Below are 16,074 nucleotides of genomic sequence, written 5' to 3' on the forward strand. Positions count from 1 at the left end.
GCCCTTAGAGAAGGGACGGGTGAGTTACACACCGACCCAGCTGATGAAAGACTCAACATGAGCAGCTGCATGTGTGTGCAGCCCAGAAGGCCAACCAGGTCTGTGGGAGGTGTCCCTGCCTACAGCAGGGGGTGGAAATTGATGATTTTAGAGCTTCCTTCCAACCCAACCCATTCTACGGTTCTGTGATTCCATGACTCGTGCAGCCAAGACAAGCAAGCAAGCCGATGAACCACGTTTTCTAACCCAAACGCTCACCTGCAGCATATCAGGTCATCTCTGAGATTAAACGCGAGGATGCTGCCATAATGATACTCTTTAGCTTCCAGAGGTTTAGGGGAAGGCAAATGAGCCTGGAAGAGACACGTCCCATGGACACGGGATGATGAGTCACGACCCCACAGCCTGCGTGTTCCCAGTCCTCCGTACGGAGGCTTTTCCTGGGAAACCCAGCACAGCTCGATGACTCGCTGATGAGCTGCTGGTTCGATCTGAAGTGAAAATCAATGACCCACAGCCGGTATTTAAGATCCATCACAAAATCTGTTTTCATCTCTGGCTGGACAATGCGATCACCCCAAACAATCTAGCAGTTACACCTGAGAGACCCAACCCGAGCATGAAGAACACATCAGCTTTTACGCTGGCATTTCAGAAGCATATGGAAGCAGAGAGGCACTTTGTTGATGCCTGTTACTAGCTGAAACCATTTAGATCACCGAAAAAGAAGTAACTGGTTTTAAGGAAGCTTTGCTCTAAAAGCATCCCAAGGAGATTTAATTGTTTTTAAAACTAGAAATAGGCAGTTTGGCTTTTTGAGAGCTGATGTTAGCACAGTACTTAGGTTGTGTGGTTAATGCACAGGTAGAAATACGCGGTGCATTTGGTGCCCAAACACAAAGACTCAGCTCTTAACTGAAAAAGTCAGAGTGTCTGAATCTGTCCCAGCCAAATGGCACCGACGTATTTCAGCTAGAGCCTGAAACCTAAACATCTTGAGGCTTAGGAATTTAAGAACACATCACATTTTGCCAGTTATTGCTTCTATTGAATGTGAATCTCACAGCTTTCCAATATCAGTACAGCGGCTCCTCTTCAATGCTCCATCCAGCATGCATTACAACACAAACCTTCCCCATGAGTTGAGAAATGAAACAAAGTGAAGAGAAGCTTAAATCTGCAACAGATCCTAATGTCTTCTCCCCAAGCGCATGTGTTCTGCTACCTTTAACAAACCTGCTGAGAGGAAAAGATACGGAAAAGTGAAACAAATGTCTCTCCAGCTTTTACCTTCAATCACTTTTTGTAGATGCATGAGAATTCTGTACGACGCTTCAGCCCGCGCTGACTCCCACATCTGCAAGCTGAACAGCACCTTCTGGGAGCTTCACCTTGCTCCATGCTGCTCTCAGACCTCACAACTGCCCCTGATCCAGAGCCAGTGCCTGGAGAGAGGCTGGAAAGCAGCAGCACAGGGACAGGGACCTGAGGGCTCTGGGGACGGCAAGGTGAGCGTGAGCAGCTGTGAGCCCTGGAGCCCTAAGGGCCAAATGAGCCCTGGGTTGCCTCACCTTGGGCACTGTGTGCAGCTCTGAGTGCTGGATATCAGAAGGACATGAAGCCATCGGAGGGACTCCGAAGGAGAGCTGCAGACATGGGGAAGGGTCTGGAGGGCAATTGCATGAGCAGCAGCAGAGGTCCCTTGGCTTGTTTGAGCCTGGGTTTGGGTGGTCCTGTGTGGAAACGGGTTGGACTCGGTGATCCCTGTGGGTCCCAACTCAAGATACGATTCTGTTGTTCTGTGATTCCAGCCCAGCAGGTCCTAGCTCTGCCTTCCCCTCACGCTGTGTTTCTCCAGGCAAAAGCCCAGGCACCAGCACTGTGCTCCTCCAGCCCTGCCTGGCTGTGGGGATGGGCTGTGATCAGCAGCTGCATGGGTCAGGAGTGGGCATCTCTGATCCAGGCTCCAGATTTGCTTTAGATACTAATCTGAAATAGCTTTTTAACTTTCCTTCACATTAAATATCATGTAATTAAATTGGAGGAGGAGAAGACGTGTTTGTCCAGGCTGAATCAGGCTCTCTGTATGCAGAATGCAATTAATCTTTCACTTATTCTGAAGAAAATAATGGTAAAAGTACTTCCTCTTTTTCTAGCTAATTAGATCTCAGGGTGTTACATTAGAACACCTCCAGCACTAACAGTTACTGCCAGAAAAGCAAAGACATTCAGATGATGTGTTCTTCAAGTGCATATTTGTTCCCTTTGCTGCTTTCAGAAACGTCACCCTAAGGTGCCAGGTGCTCTTCCCATTCCTCTGCAAGGTTCCCTTGCTGTGGGATCTGTTCCCTACATGCACCAAGCTCTCCTCCATGAGACTGCCATACGCATTTCAGTAACCCACGGCTAGTCTTGGGTTTGCAGTGTTTCTAACAATAGGTACAAGGCAGAACAAAAGACATCATGGCTACTTCAGATACAAGCAGGGATGGGCATTCATCTGCAAAATTTCTAAGTGTTCCCTCTTCAGTAAAAATAAAATCACTGAGAGGTCCCAATATACACAGCTTGCAAAGCTGCAGCTCTTGGGAGGTTAAGCAGAAAAGAAAGGATACCTGACAGCCACCACCAGCATGTTTGAAGAGATCTGCTGGTTTCCATGGTAAACGGGGAGGGCAGCGTGACTGCCTGGTTACAATGATGACTGACGCACATCTCAAACAATCGTTCTCTTCCTGTTCGTATGACATAAGAAAAACAGGATGCCGAGAGGTGTTTATCTGAATGCACAAGATAAGCTCGCTCACAGACATTTCTGAAAGTATCAGATTTAACTAACTAGATGCTAAAGATTTTCTATGGGAAAAAGAATAAATCCAAACGCTGAACTGCTGAATGGGATTAAATTATGCATGGAAAGATCCTCTCCCTCCTTAGCCGCAGGAAACAGTGCAGGAGCTGTTATATGAGCCCTGCATACCAATGGAAAGTCCTTTTAGAGCGAGATACTGAGTTACACTGCTGAATCAAAACTGAGAAAAACAGCTTAGTCTGCAATGGCCTGCAGCTTCCAAAGGTCTGTGCTCACTGCAGGCACTGCTGACGGTGGGGCACTGTCAAGTGGGGCACTGTGAGGTGCTGCTGCTACCCAGGGAAGCCAGGCTGGACTATACAGCAATCTGTGCCTCTGGGCACTATTTTGAAGGATTTCTCAGGCCCGTGGGCTTTCAGTCCACCTGCATAACCATCACAGGTACTACGGAGCACTTCAGAAGTCCATCAGTGCCTCCGCATGTCTTATTGCCTTTCCAAGAGTTGAGGAATTCACACATCAGAATGGCAGAGCAGAGCACGGTGCTGCAGGCACTGCTGCCCACTGATCAGGACAAGCTGCGGTCCATGGCATAAAACAAGAGCATGTCCAGAACACACAGTGATGTCCTACAGGCTCTGGAGCAGTAGGCAGGTTCTGGTCATCACATCCACACTCCAGTCACCTGCATGCATGGGCAACGTGCTGGGCTAGAAGCCTGCAGCTCCAGGGCAAATGAATAATACCGAAAGCAAGAACTGATTGAGCAATTCTGCTGGGTTACCAAGTGTCAGCCCACAGTTTGTTTAACACACCGTTCCTCTTCAGCTGGGAAAAGAGGAAAACTCCCAGTGGGCAGTGAGAGAGGATGAGGTACACACAGACACCGGTATGTGAGAAACACCCACAAGAATTCCAGCCCAGAATGTTATTTGTCAGCTGCCATCTTGCTGTGGTATCACAAAGAATGGGGTGCTCAGCAAGGAAGATGGAGGAGTTAAGTGAGTGGCTGGGAGTGGGACATCCCTCTGTTTTAGGAGGCATTTGGCATATGTAAACCACTCAGAATGGTTTACATGGAACCAAACAGAAACTTAAAGAGATGCACAGCTTGATCCAGTCTGACCTCCTGAGGGTTCATTCCTCTTAAGGAATGACTAGAGTTCAAGTCTCCTCAGTCTTTAGCCTCACTCATTTATACTGCCAAGTTTTCGGGTTAGGGGTGTCCAAAAATTAGCTAAAGCAGGGAAGTTCGACAGTCCTTCCCACATTCATTTATTCATAGCTTTGTCTATTTAGGATGCACATTTAATGTAAAACATAATATTCATTAAGGCCTTTTGCATATTCCATGGCAGAATGGCAGAACCAAACTGTACACTGCACTTCTCCATCCCTTCAAAAGCAGTTATGTCATTGTACACTGTTAGAGGCTGACACTAAAGATCTGCTTTTAACAACAGTTTGCCTTGCCCTGCATCAGCCACCACAGTCATTTTGGAGCATAAGAAAAATGATGATGTGATAAAGTATAAAAAATCGTAAAATAAAAATGAGTTCAATCACATTCTGAAGGATGAGAAATATATAGGCTGTAACAGTGAGCAGTGGAGAGGAGGAGGTAGACTGGGACAGCTCTCCAAGGAGACCACAGTGCAGTTGGCCAGGGATTAACACAACCAAGTGCCTGCACAACAACTCGATCTTGAAAAGGGTGAACACAGTGTGAGATGTGGCTGAACGTAACACTTAGCTGCAGTAGTTCTTTGCATTCTCTAGAGCATCTTCCATCCAGGAGTTGCAGCAGAACTTATGAACCACGATGGCTTGTGGCTCAGCCAGGAGGGAAGGCGATGGCTCTGAGCCCCTGGGAGCACCAAAGCCAATGCATCAGGATGTCTGCACTGGCTTCCTTGGCAATGCAGAAACAACACCAAGCCCTATTTGAGCAACCTACCACACTGTGCGTGAGTTTGAGCTGCAGTCACCTAAAATATTTTCCATCTGGTCGATCTCTTCCACTGCTATTTCTTTAAAAGACATTTGAAATAAAGGGGTTTGAAACCTCCCTGTAAGATTTGCAGGCAGCCAAGAATTTATGTCCCTACTAATATCCTTTGCAGTGCTTTCTGCGATCGCTTGATCACTCTCTTGCAAGGCCTGCAACAGGCAGGCTGGAACTGGATGTCCTCTGAGGTCCTCTCCAACTGAAGCTGTTCCCTGACGCTACCAAGACACACCGCACAGCAGCAGTGCTCAGTGAAGCAGCATCGCAATGACTGCCCAGAGATGTGTATTGCTTGGGAGATGCTGAGCCCTCAATGTTTGTATTTTTCCTTTTCTACCTCGAGCAAGTGTCAGCCTCCTTAACCAGCTGCCCTCCAGGCCATACGTTGCCGTTTACAGTGCTGGTAGATGCTGGGTTTCCTGCACACACTTCTGGCTGCCCAGCTCCAGTCCCCCACGGAAGGCTCAGACCCGGGCAGGGGCCACAGGGGCTCCACGTCCCCCAGCAGCCATGCCTGGAGCCGCCACACCGCTGTGTCTCCTCCTGCCCACTGGGATTCCAGCTGCAGCAGCACCATCTCCTCACAGCTACCAAAAAAACAAAACCAGAAAGCACACCACCGTCAGGAATTAAACTAGATAGGAAGGGGGAGGGGGATAAAGCCAGGCCTGCTAGAGAGCAGCCTGGGGAAGTGGTAGTGGGATTAGGTGAGAGGCGAGGGGCTCAGCTGAGGTGCGTCTACACTAATGCACGCAGCATGGGCAACAAACAAGAAGAGTTGGAAGCCATTGTGCAGCAGGCAAACTATGACCTAGTTGCCATAACGGAAACGTGGTGGGATTGCTCCCACGATTGGAGTGCGGCAATGGATGGCTATAAACTCTTCAGGAAAGATAGGCAAGGAAGGCGGGGTGGAGGTGTAGCTCTCTATGTTAGGGAATGCTTTTACGCTACTGAGATTATGACTGGGGACGATAACGTTGAATCCCTATGGGTAAAGATCAGAGGAAGGGCTGACAAGACAGGCACCCTGGTGGGCGTCTGTTATAGACCCCCAAATCAAGATGAAGAAACAGACGAGGTATTCTATAAGCAGCTGGCACAAGCTGCACAGTCGCCTGCCCTTGTCCTCATGGGGGACTTTAACTTCCCTGACATATGCTGGGAGTACAGCACAGCACAGAGGAAGCAGTCTAGGAGGTTTCTGGAATGCGTAGAGGACAACTTCCTGATACAGCTGGTCAGAGAGCCCACGAGAGGAACTGCCCCACTAGACCTGCTGTTCACAAACAGGGAAGGTTTGGTGGGAGATGTGGAGGTTGGAGGCTGTCTTGGACAGAGTGATCATGAAATGATAGACTTCGTGATTCACAGTGGAGCCTGGAGGGGGAATAGTAATACTGCTACCTTGGACTTCAGGAGGGCAGACTTTGAATTGTTCAGGGGACTAATAGGGGGAGTCCCCTGGCATTCAGTCTTAGCGAGCAAAGGGGTCCAAGAGAGCTGGTTGCTCTTCAAGAAGGAAGTCTTAAGGGCGCAGGAGCAGGCAGTCCCCCTGAGCTGCAAAATGAGCCGGCGGGGAAGAAGACCGGCGTGGATGAATAGGGAGCTATTCCTGAGGCTCCGGGAGAAAAAGAGAATCTACCGCCTGTGGAAAGAGGGACAGGCCACTCAAAATGAATACAGGAAAGTTGTTAGGATGTGTAGAGGTGAAATCAGAAAGGCAAAAGCCCAGCTTGAATTTAACCTAGCTGCTGGTGTGAAAAGGAATAAGAAACTCTTTTATAAATACATTAACAGTAAGAGGAGGACAAAGGAGAATATCCACTCTTTGCTGGATGAGGCTGGGAATGTGACCACTGAGGATAAGGAAAAGGCGGAGGTTCTGAATGCCTTCTTTACGTCTGTCTTTAAAAGTCAGACCAGTTATCCTCAGGATACCCCTCTCTCTGACCTGGTAATCTCGGCCGGGGAGCACACTAACCCCCCTGTGATTCTGAAAGAAACAGTCAGAGACCTACTGCTCCAGCTGGACTGTCACAAGTCGATGGGGCCAGATGAGATCCACCCGAGAGTGCTGAGGGAACTGGCGGAGGTGATAGCCGAGCCGCTTTCCATCATCTGTCAGCGCTCCTTGTTGACTGGTGAGGTCCCAGAAGACTGGAGGCTTGCCAATGTGACTCCCATTTATAAGAAAGGTCGTAAGGAGGATCCGGGGAACTACAGGCCTGTCAGCCTGACCTCGGTGCCAGGGAAGGTTATGGAGCAGATCGTCTTGAGGGAGATCATGCGGCATGTGCAGGGTGACCGGGGGATCAGGCCTAGCCAGCATGGGTTCATGAAGGGCAGGTCCTGTTTGACCAACCTGATCTCCTTCTATGATCTAGTGACCCATCTGGTGGATGAAGGAAAGGCTGTTGATGTGGTCTACCTAGACTTCAGCAAAGCCTTTGACACTGTCTCCCACAGCATTCTCCTGCAGAAGCTGGCAGCCAGAGGCTTGGATGGGTACACTCTTGGCTGGGTAAGGAGCTGGCTGGAGGGCCGGGCACAGAGAGTGGTGGTGAATGGAGTTAAATCCAGCTGGCGACCGGTCGTGAGTGGTGTTCCGCAGGGGTCGGTGCTGGGGCCTGTCCTCTTCAATATCTTTATTGATGACCTCGATGAGGGCATCGAGTGCACCCTCAGTAAATTCGCAGATGACACCAAATTGGCTGGAAGTGTGGATCTGCCTGGGGGTAGCGAGGCCCTACAGAGGGATCTGGACAGGCTGGAGAGCTGGGCTGGAGCCAATGGGATGAGTTTCAACAAGGCCAAATGCCGGGTCCTGCGCTTCGGCCACAACAACCCCAGGCGACGCTGCAGGCTTGGGGCGGTGTGGCTGGAGGACTGCGTGGAGGAAATGGACCTGGGGGTATTGATTGATGCTCGGCTGAACATGAGCCGACAGTGTGCCCAGGTGGCCAAGAAGGCCAATGGCATCCTGGCTTGCATCAGAAACAGTGTTGCAAGCAGGAGCAGAGAGGTGATTGTTCCCCTATATTCAGCACTCGTGAGGCCGCACCTGGAGTACTGTGTCCAGTTTTGGGCCCCTCACTGCAAGAAAGATATTGAGGCCCTGGAACGTGTCCAAAGAAGGGCAACAAAGCTGGTGAGGGGTCTGGAACACAGGCCATATGAGGAGAGGCTGAAGGAGCTGGGAATGTTCAGCCTGGAGAAGAGGAGGCTCAGGGGAGACCTTATTGCTCTCTATAACTTCCTGAAGGGAGGTTGTAGTGAGCTGGGGGTCGGCCTCTTCTCTCGTGTCATTAGTGATAGGACCAGGGGGAATGGTTTCAAGCTACGGCAGAGGAGATTCAGGCTGGACATGAGGAAGTATTACTTTTCAGAAAGGGTGGTCAGGCACTGGAATGGACTGCCCAGGGAGGTGGTGGAGTCACCGACCCTGGGGGTGTTCAAGGAAAGGCTGGATGTTGTGTTGAGGGACATGGTTTAGTAGGAGCTATTGGGAATAGGTGAACGGTTGGACTGGGTGATCTTTTAGGTCTTTTCCAACCTTAGTGATTCTATGATTCTATGATTCTAATTAAATTCCAGGACAAATCAGTTCTCTCTGAGCAGGGGAAGTCCTTCAGGAAAAAGCAGATGAGTTTTACTACCTGTGAGAAGACGCAGCGCAGAACACTTCTGTGAGAAAGCAGACTCCTACTTACTTTTATGTAAATGCTGTTTGCCCATTTGGTGCGCATATTTAAGTCAGTATCAAAGGAACAGAATGGGAACCCAATCATTGTCTCCGGCTTGGCTGGCTTACAGATCAGCTCCCAGCCTTTAATTCTAGGAAGTGAGTGACCGCGAAGACTGCTGACAACCAAAGGCCCCCTCCTGCACTCCGATGTGCTGTTTGTCTTGGAAGTAGCCAGGTTAACACTGCCCCATTCAGCCTGCAAGGGAATGTGGGGCAGACAGAAAGACGGACAAAGACACACAGAGAGACACTGCACAGCACTGAGGGACAAAGACGGGCGGCGGGATGAAAGCGTGGAACGAAGGCAGGACCCAGCCAAGCCAAACAACGTTTTCCTTGAGTGATTACATCTGCCGGAGAGTCCCCAGCTTGCACTCTCCTTGCTGAGAAATTCCTTTAATTGTGTCTAAGGACATTTTAAAAATCCCAAGAAAAGATCCGCTGCAATCGGGAAAGCCCTGAACTGCATGAACTTTTGTTATGCTGAATGCTGAGAGCTTGCTGCATACTTGTTGCAGTAAAAGCTGAAATTTGCTTTGCAGAAGATTTTTCTGAGGTAGAACTCTGGAGAGTGAAAATGGATAATAAATCTTCATTTCTTTTTCACAAGAAAAAAAAACAAAACAAACAAGCTTTGAAAAATTCTTCCCCCTCCCAGTGCCAGGGTAGCCAAGTAGAAAGAGCATCTGGAAGAAAATGAAAAAAGACACCTCCCCAAATTAGGCAAAATTAAGTGAGCCTACACAATCAGGCTAAAGGGATGCTGTGCAGAGGCAAAGGCTCTGTTCCAATCTCCGGCATTGCTCCTGAAGGCAGCAGTGCCAGCAGCTCCTCACTGCATGCTGTGGGCTGGAAGTGCCCAGCAGCACACCGACCTCAATGCCCAACAGCCACAGTTGGTGGCTTTATGCATGGAAATCAATACCTGCAAGCCCAAAAGTCAGCTTAGTACCAAGTCTATCAAAAGAACCACAGTTCTGTCCTGATGGGAGCACTTCTGAGCTTACCTGCATCTCACCCGCACCACGGGTCCAGCTCTCTCTTCTGCAGCAAACCTCCCTCAACTTCAAGCCAATTCTCTCACCATTAATTTGTCTTTTACCACTCACCGTGATAACTAGAAACACCACAGGGTTGACAGACTCAAGTACCACTTATTTCACCTCTAAATATATAAATACCTGCCTGCATCCAAAAATACGAGCATCTACATCTCAGGCGACAATGATTCTGTGATTCTAACAAGATACTTGCATTTACCAGATTTGACGGCCAGGAAAAGAAAGGAGTCATTGCAAGATGCTGCGAAGAACAAGGCTCAATGTTAAAGGACAGTGGAAATCCCAGGGGTGGTGCAGCTGGCCCCGCAACCTCATGTCCCACCCTGCCATGGTGTGAGACCACAAAGTTGAAAGTGTGTCTTGGGGCAACATCTAACAGCCACACAAAGGTGTGCTTTGGCATACACGTGTATCCCAAGTGTGTGCAATGTGTGTTTGCTTGTACCTCAGCCAGCACACCCTGCGTGAGCTGGTCCCAGGCTGCTGGCAGAAAGACACAGCAGACAGTGGTACGTGCTCCCCACTGAGCTGCAGGGCAGGCAGATATCATGCTGAGGTTTGTGCCCTCCACCATGCACAAGGTGTGGTGCAAAGCTCAGATAACCCAGACCCTGTCACATCAGCAGCTCTAAATGCACAGCAGCACATGGCCAGGCTGACACGCTGCCGGAGCTGCAAGTGCTGTTGAAAGGATGCAAATGTGCAGAGGTCAGGATCATCCAGGTTTATTTTCTAAACAGTATGTGTTAAGCAACTTTAAAGCACTTGTAAATAGCACCTGCGTCCTTGAAGTAGGCAGCCTTCCCAGGCAGAAGCACCTCCAGCCCCAGGCTCTGCTCCTCTCCACAGCCAGGATCGTGCCCTTCAGAAACTCCAGCTCAGTATCCACTGGGCAACATTTCAGCAGTGAGGCTGAAGGGAGGTTCAACAGATAGAAGTGCTAGAAGCTGTAAGGGAATGGGCAGCATTCATCCTACCGTGCTGCTAGCCAAAAACGTGGGAGGCAGGGAGCCTGACCTGAACCCGTGAGCCAAGGGACCCACAGCTCTCTGGCCCTTAACCTCTAGCAGAGGGCAAGGGGAGCACACAGTTCGATGGGCAAGGCTGTATGAGAACATCAACTGCAATCATCTCAATCCTCAGAACTGGAAAGAGTTTCCTAAAAACAAGCGGTCTGTCAGGGATGAGGTTGGGTTTTTGTTTAATGCTTAGTTACCCACTAAGGCAAAAACAAGAGGCTACGTTCACTTCCAGTAACTGTTGACCAAAGTGGAAAAGGAGTATTTAACAATAAAGTGCAAGAGTCCATCATGAGCAATAGCGACCATGTGCTTTTATGAAACAATAACACACCAACATGAAATAAATCAGTGCTTTTTAATTTAACAATGTAAATTACCCTCCCACCTGCTGTGAATCCTGCAAGGAGAAAGAGCAGGCTGCATATTTACCAAGCTGTCTATCCCCGTCTCAGTCTGTGCTGGCCTAATGCCCTGGGGTTAGACTGTAGGACTCTGTCATCTCTTGCACTCGTATGACCTAAGAAAGGGAATGTGGCCTTTTTCCCACAAGCTCAGAGTGAGAACATCATAAAAGCTGAACTTTAGCCCCCTTTTTGGGCAGGCAGCACAATAGCAAGGAGGATGCTGTTACTCCCTGGAGGCTCTGCTGCTGAAAAACATCACCAAGCTCAAGTAAAAGGTCAGTAGTTAGGATTGCATCGCTTGTTTTCTTCAGTTTTCCTCCTCCGTCAAAGGCAGTTAAACATTCTTTGCACACCCCCCTCCCTCCTTCTGAGAAATGCAGGAAGGAAGTGCTTGCAAAATAGTTTAATTTAAAAGAATGCACAATCACACACAGCAAACACGGCTTTAGTCTCGGAGCAGAACACTTCCATCGCCCCGTGGTTCCCACTAAAACACAAACGAGTCCCCACAGCGGCACAGCCATCCCTCCCTCCCTCCCCACACAAAGGGAGGCCGCATTTTACTCCCAACCCCTTTTGTTAAGGGGCAGACAGCTTGGGTGTGAAGATGTGCAGCTAAGTGCCACAGGCCCCTCTGCTCCTGCAGGCTCCTTACGACTTCCATCCAGTGACCCAGGGCTGTGGAGAAGGACAAAGCGGGCGCAGAAAGCCCAGGCAGCTCTCATCATGCTGCAGCGGCAGCAGGTGGCAGAGCAGGGGTACGGCACACGTCCCTACAACTAATCACCTCTGATGCACCAGCACTGAGAGGCTCCCCTTTGATTTCACAGCACGATTTTCTGCCTATGTTTGTTACTTGCACCTGGCTGTGTGGGCTGCTGGCCTTAACTGCATCCTTTGCCTCTTCTGAATATATCTGAAAGGGGCAGAGTGGGAAGATGCAGCTCTCATACTTCACCCCTTCCCGCAAAGGGGAACGCAGACACCAGCAGACAACCCAGGGAAACCTTTGATACCAAACACTTTATGCCCCACGACTCCATGTCAATCTCAACATAATTCTCTCAGTCACAATGGTACCTCTGGGCAATTTGCCTCTTTCTTTGACTTCTCAGAGGCATTCTGCAGCGAGGGTTTACTTCCCTTGAGCCATGCTGGCCACCAGCACCCAATGGGCTGACAACCCTCTCCCTGCTCTCCTCCACCCTCCACGGCCACGATCTCTGGAAACAAGCACCCCATCCCTCACAGCCCCTCTGAGCACAGCACCACTTTGGCTCGGTGGTTTGAGCAGATCTGATCGTGTTACTGCTGCCCCGCGTTCCTTGCATTGCTGAGTTAGCATGCGGTGGATTGATTTCAAGTTGGCCCTCCTGTACTTAAGAGGGACGCTGTCAGCCCCGTCTCATTTTCTTTTAACCCATTGCTGTTACAGGACACGGCTAGATGAGAAAGGTAAGAGACTGGTGAGTGTAGGAACTGAGCAGCGCTGCACCTGCTGCTGCTGGAGGGTTCTTCCTCGGGAGCGGACAGCAGAGGTGGGCTCACAACAAATTGCCTGCTACAAGGATGCTAGGAAATGTTGCATGCTGTCAGTGTGAACTCTTTCCCAAGTCTAGTCAAACAGCTTCCTAAAGGGGAGGAATAACACTTTTATTAAACAGTGTGTGGATTTGACAGCCTCGTTTCTCTACCTGGGGACTTCACGTCTAAGACAGGATCTTGAAGCTTTGGGTGCCCGGTTTTGCTATTTTGCCTTTAAATGATGGTACAGCTTCAACTTTGGGTGCCCGGTTTTGCTATTTTGCCTTTAAATGATGGTACAGCTTCAAACTGACAGCACCTTCTCTCAGCCTTCACTGGGGAGAAATCAGACTTTTCTTAGTTCCAGCCCTTTGCCCTGATGGGGAAGGGTTTTATTTGCTTACTTCTGCTATTGTTTTTACAAACACACAGCTATTACTGATCCTTACCACCTCCCTCTGCTCAGCCCATTTTACCTCCCTTTTCATTTGGTGTTATCCATGCCCATTTTTAGTAGACTTAAAAATAAATGTTAGCTTTTCAGAGATGCCTTCAGATTTCAAACAAGGACTGCAGAGTGCTGCGGTCTCCAAAGACCTTACACAAGAAATAATTCCCATCCCACAGAGCATCTGAAGGCATGTGAGAGCTTACTCCCCACCCACCTTCTACAAGCCCAGACGAAGGACAACAAAAGGAAGAGTCAGAAGAAAGAGAACGGCACAGCCCCAGCAAACACATCTGGCTGCACAGCACGGTGCTCCTGCAGGTAGCCAGCATGGAGCTGGGCTGGTTTCAGACTCATAAAGCTGTTAAGAATTACCCACAGCTTTTTACATAACAGAACCAACTGCACTGAAAGGTGTTGCCACACAGCTATCACGTAAGTCAGTACAGAGAGAAAATCTCAAGGTGAGTTGCAGATTTACCATTAAGCCGGACTCTTGAGATGAATGTTACCTCAGCTCTCCAATGACACGGGGACACAGACAGGGAAAATTGGAGGTGTACTAACACACCATCATGCCCCAGCTGCTGTGCTTCGCTGACGCAGAGCGGTGGGCTCAGGCATGGAGTGCAATCCAACAGGCAGCGTCCATGTGGAGCAAGGAGGGCAGACACGCTTGCTTTGATGGCTGATAGCCTTCCTTTCCTTCAATCTCAAGCTCAAACCAGTTCCCTTGCTGTTGGATACCAGCTGTGGGAGGGAATTTTGGAGCACTTTACATCAAAGAGCAATCGATGGCTTCAACAACATCTACAGGACGATGCAGGGTACATGGTAACACAGCCAGAGCTCTGACCATGTGCCTGCCCACCTTCAGAAGACTAACCTAGGTGCTCAGCCTTACACATACATCGTTCAGACTAGATGTACAGGGAAAACTGAACCTCAAACATTGGAACTTTGCTTCCCAATCAAGTACTCTGTGACATCCAGTCATTCTGCAGGATTATACAGCTGCCTTGAGAGATGTTCCAGTGAGTGCATCACCTCCTAACAGCTGATCTTTGCAGGTGTGGCTGCCGCTATCAGAAACGAAATGAAATTCCCAGCTCAAACTTGGTAAGAATTCTGAACCCACACTGAAGAAAGAAAACCAAACAGTTGGCTTAGGGAATGGTTAAAAAAGGTCACAGGACAGACAGGTCTAAAAATAATACTTAAATATTGTAATGCAGCTTTTAAACAAAGCCAGTAATATGAGAAAAAGGCCAAGATTCAGTTCAGAGCCCTTTTCTGGAGAGAGGCAAGGAACTGTATTCAGCAGAGGTGATTCATTTAAAGGTGAGGCTTCCGCCTTATTTATTTCCTCCTGCAAAGCATCACAGACTAACTTTGCCTCATCACTGCCCTACCCTGCAGACCTGACAGAAATCTCTGCCTCCATAATGCAGACAATGCTCACTTCCTTCCCCTGCAGCCAGACACATCACCCAGGGCTGTTGTGGAACAGAGCATCCCTGCTCACCTCCTTGGCTTAAGGCTCCACAGTCTGCCAGCCCAGCAGCTTCTTTATCAAACATCAGCCGTTTTTTTTTTAATTTTTTTTCCCTTTGTTAATCTTATTCTAAAGAAGAATGTTGATTATTGTGATACTTCACTAGGAAAGGAAGGGAAGCTCCTCAGCAGCCTGCTGTCAGACAAAGCTCTACAGATCAAACACGGCTGCGCACAAATTCCAGCGGTTTGCACTCAGGTTGCCTCCAAAGTGTTTATGTGAGATGTGTGTTTTTCACCCTGCACTGCTGTGATTGTTTGCCTGGGCTGGGTGATGGATGGCGGAGAAGGTTGTGTCTGGAAATGTGCTCCGAAGTCGACAGGAAGCTGGGGAGGCCCTTGCCAGCACTTCCTTCCTCTATACAAGGGCTGGACAGAATGGGAAAAGCCTTGGCTGCCTCCTATCCTGAGAAAAGTGCTGCCCTTCCAGCTGGATTACAGTAAAAATGTTTTAATCTTTCACAAGATTATAATATCCTTCCTCTCTAACTATAGCTACATTGCTAGCAAGGCTTAGATAATAGAATGAATTGACAATGGAAAACTTAGGAGGCTACAGAAGCCTGGTGCTGGAAGCTGAGCACACAGACCCAAATGTTAAGATCCCTATCTCCAGCCAAAACATAAATCATCAGTTGATCAGACCTGTGTAACCCAGAACTTTGACTGCAAGAGTAACAGGTAGTAAGCACTCCAGTAGAAGGCTTAAAATACACTGAAGTAGGCTGGCAGTGTGTCCCTGCTGACAGCTTCGTTCTAGTGCCTGTTTCTTAGAGAGCAGATCTAAACTCAGAACATCTATTATTTCTCCCAAAATAATGTTGCAATAAGCAATCTATGAATGTTTTGACTGGATGACCCACACCTCTCTCAGCTCCCAGGAAGGCTTGTGTTATGGCGTCTTCCCTCAAAGGCCTTTTTCCAAAGACCCTGCCTGAAGTCCTTCTGTGCATGACTCATGAATGTGCACGACATCCTGATGTGCAATCGAGACACATTCACAGCAGTAAAAGCATGTCAGAGTTCTAAAGAAGAGAGATTCTCTCTTCTCGTCCCCACGGCCCGCTGGGCAGTGCAAAAATGAACAACAAAAGATCCCCTTTTCTTCCAAGCTACCAAAAGAATTGCTTAAAATATTTCCACCCTTGAATTCTCAGATTCAATTCTACAGACAAGATCTTCAGTGTTCAGAATCCCAAACTCAACAACTTGCTCTGCCTACACACATATGGACAGTGACAGCAAAACAGTGTGGCAGAAGGGTGGCAACCATGAGGACAGCTCTCTCTGATGTACCAGTAAGGGGACATTCTAACAATCCCTCCAGGTAGACACAGTCTGGATGGGTTTGCTTGAGCAAGTCTAAACAGGGAGGAAGAAACCGTCTTGACCAGAGAAAAAGAAAAGGAAAAAGGAAAAAGGAAAAAGGAAAAGGAAAAGGAAAAGAAAAAGAAAAAGAAAAAGAAAAAGAAAAAGAAAAAGAAAAAGAAAAA

The 16,074-nt window shown here is 48.7% G+C and overlaps 1 protein-coding gene across 8 annotated transcripts in view; it reads right to left on the minus strand.

The window, feature by feature from the left end:
* The window catches only part of EXD3 (exonuclease 3'-5' domain containing 3), a 236,037-nt gene that overhangs the window by 161,644 nt on the left and 58,319 nt on the right, over positions 1-16,074 (minus strand). The gene's annotated exons all lie outside the window — the stretch shown is intronic.

The sequence above is a fragment of the Lagopus leucura genome, unplaced genomic scaffold, assembly GCF_019238085.1.
Source record: "Lagopus leucura isolate 7727_CA_CO unplaced genomic scaffold, USGS_WTPT01 Super-Scaffold_100022, whole genome shotgun sequence".
NCBI lineage: Eukaryota > Metazoa > Chordata > Aves > Galliformes > Phasianidae > Lagopus > Lagopus leucura.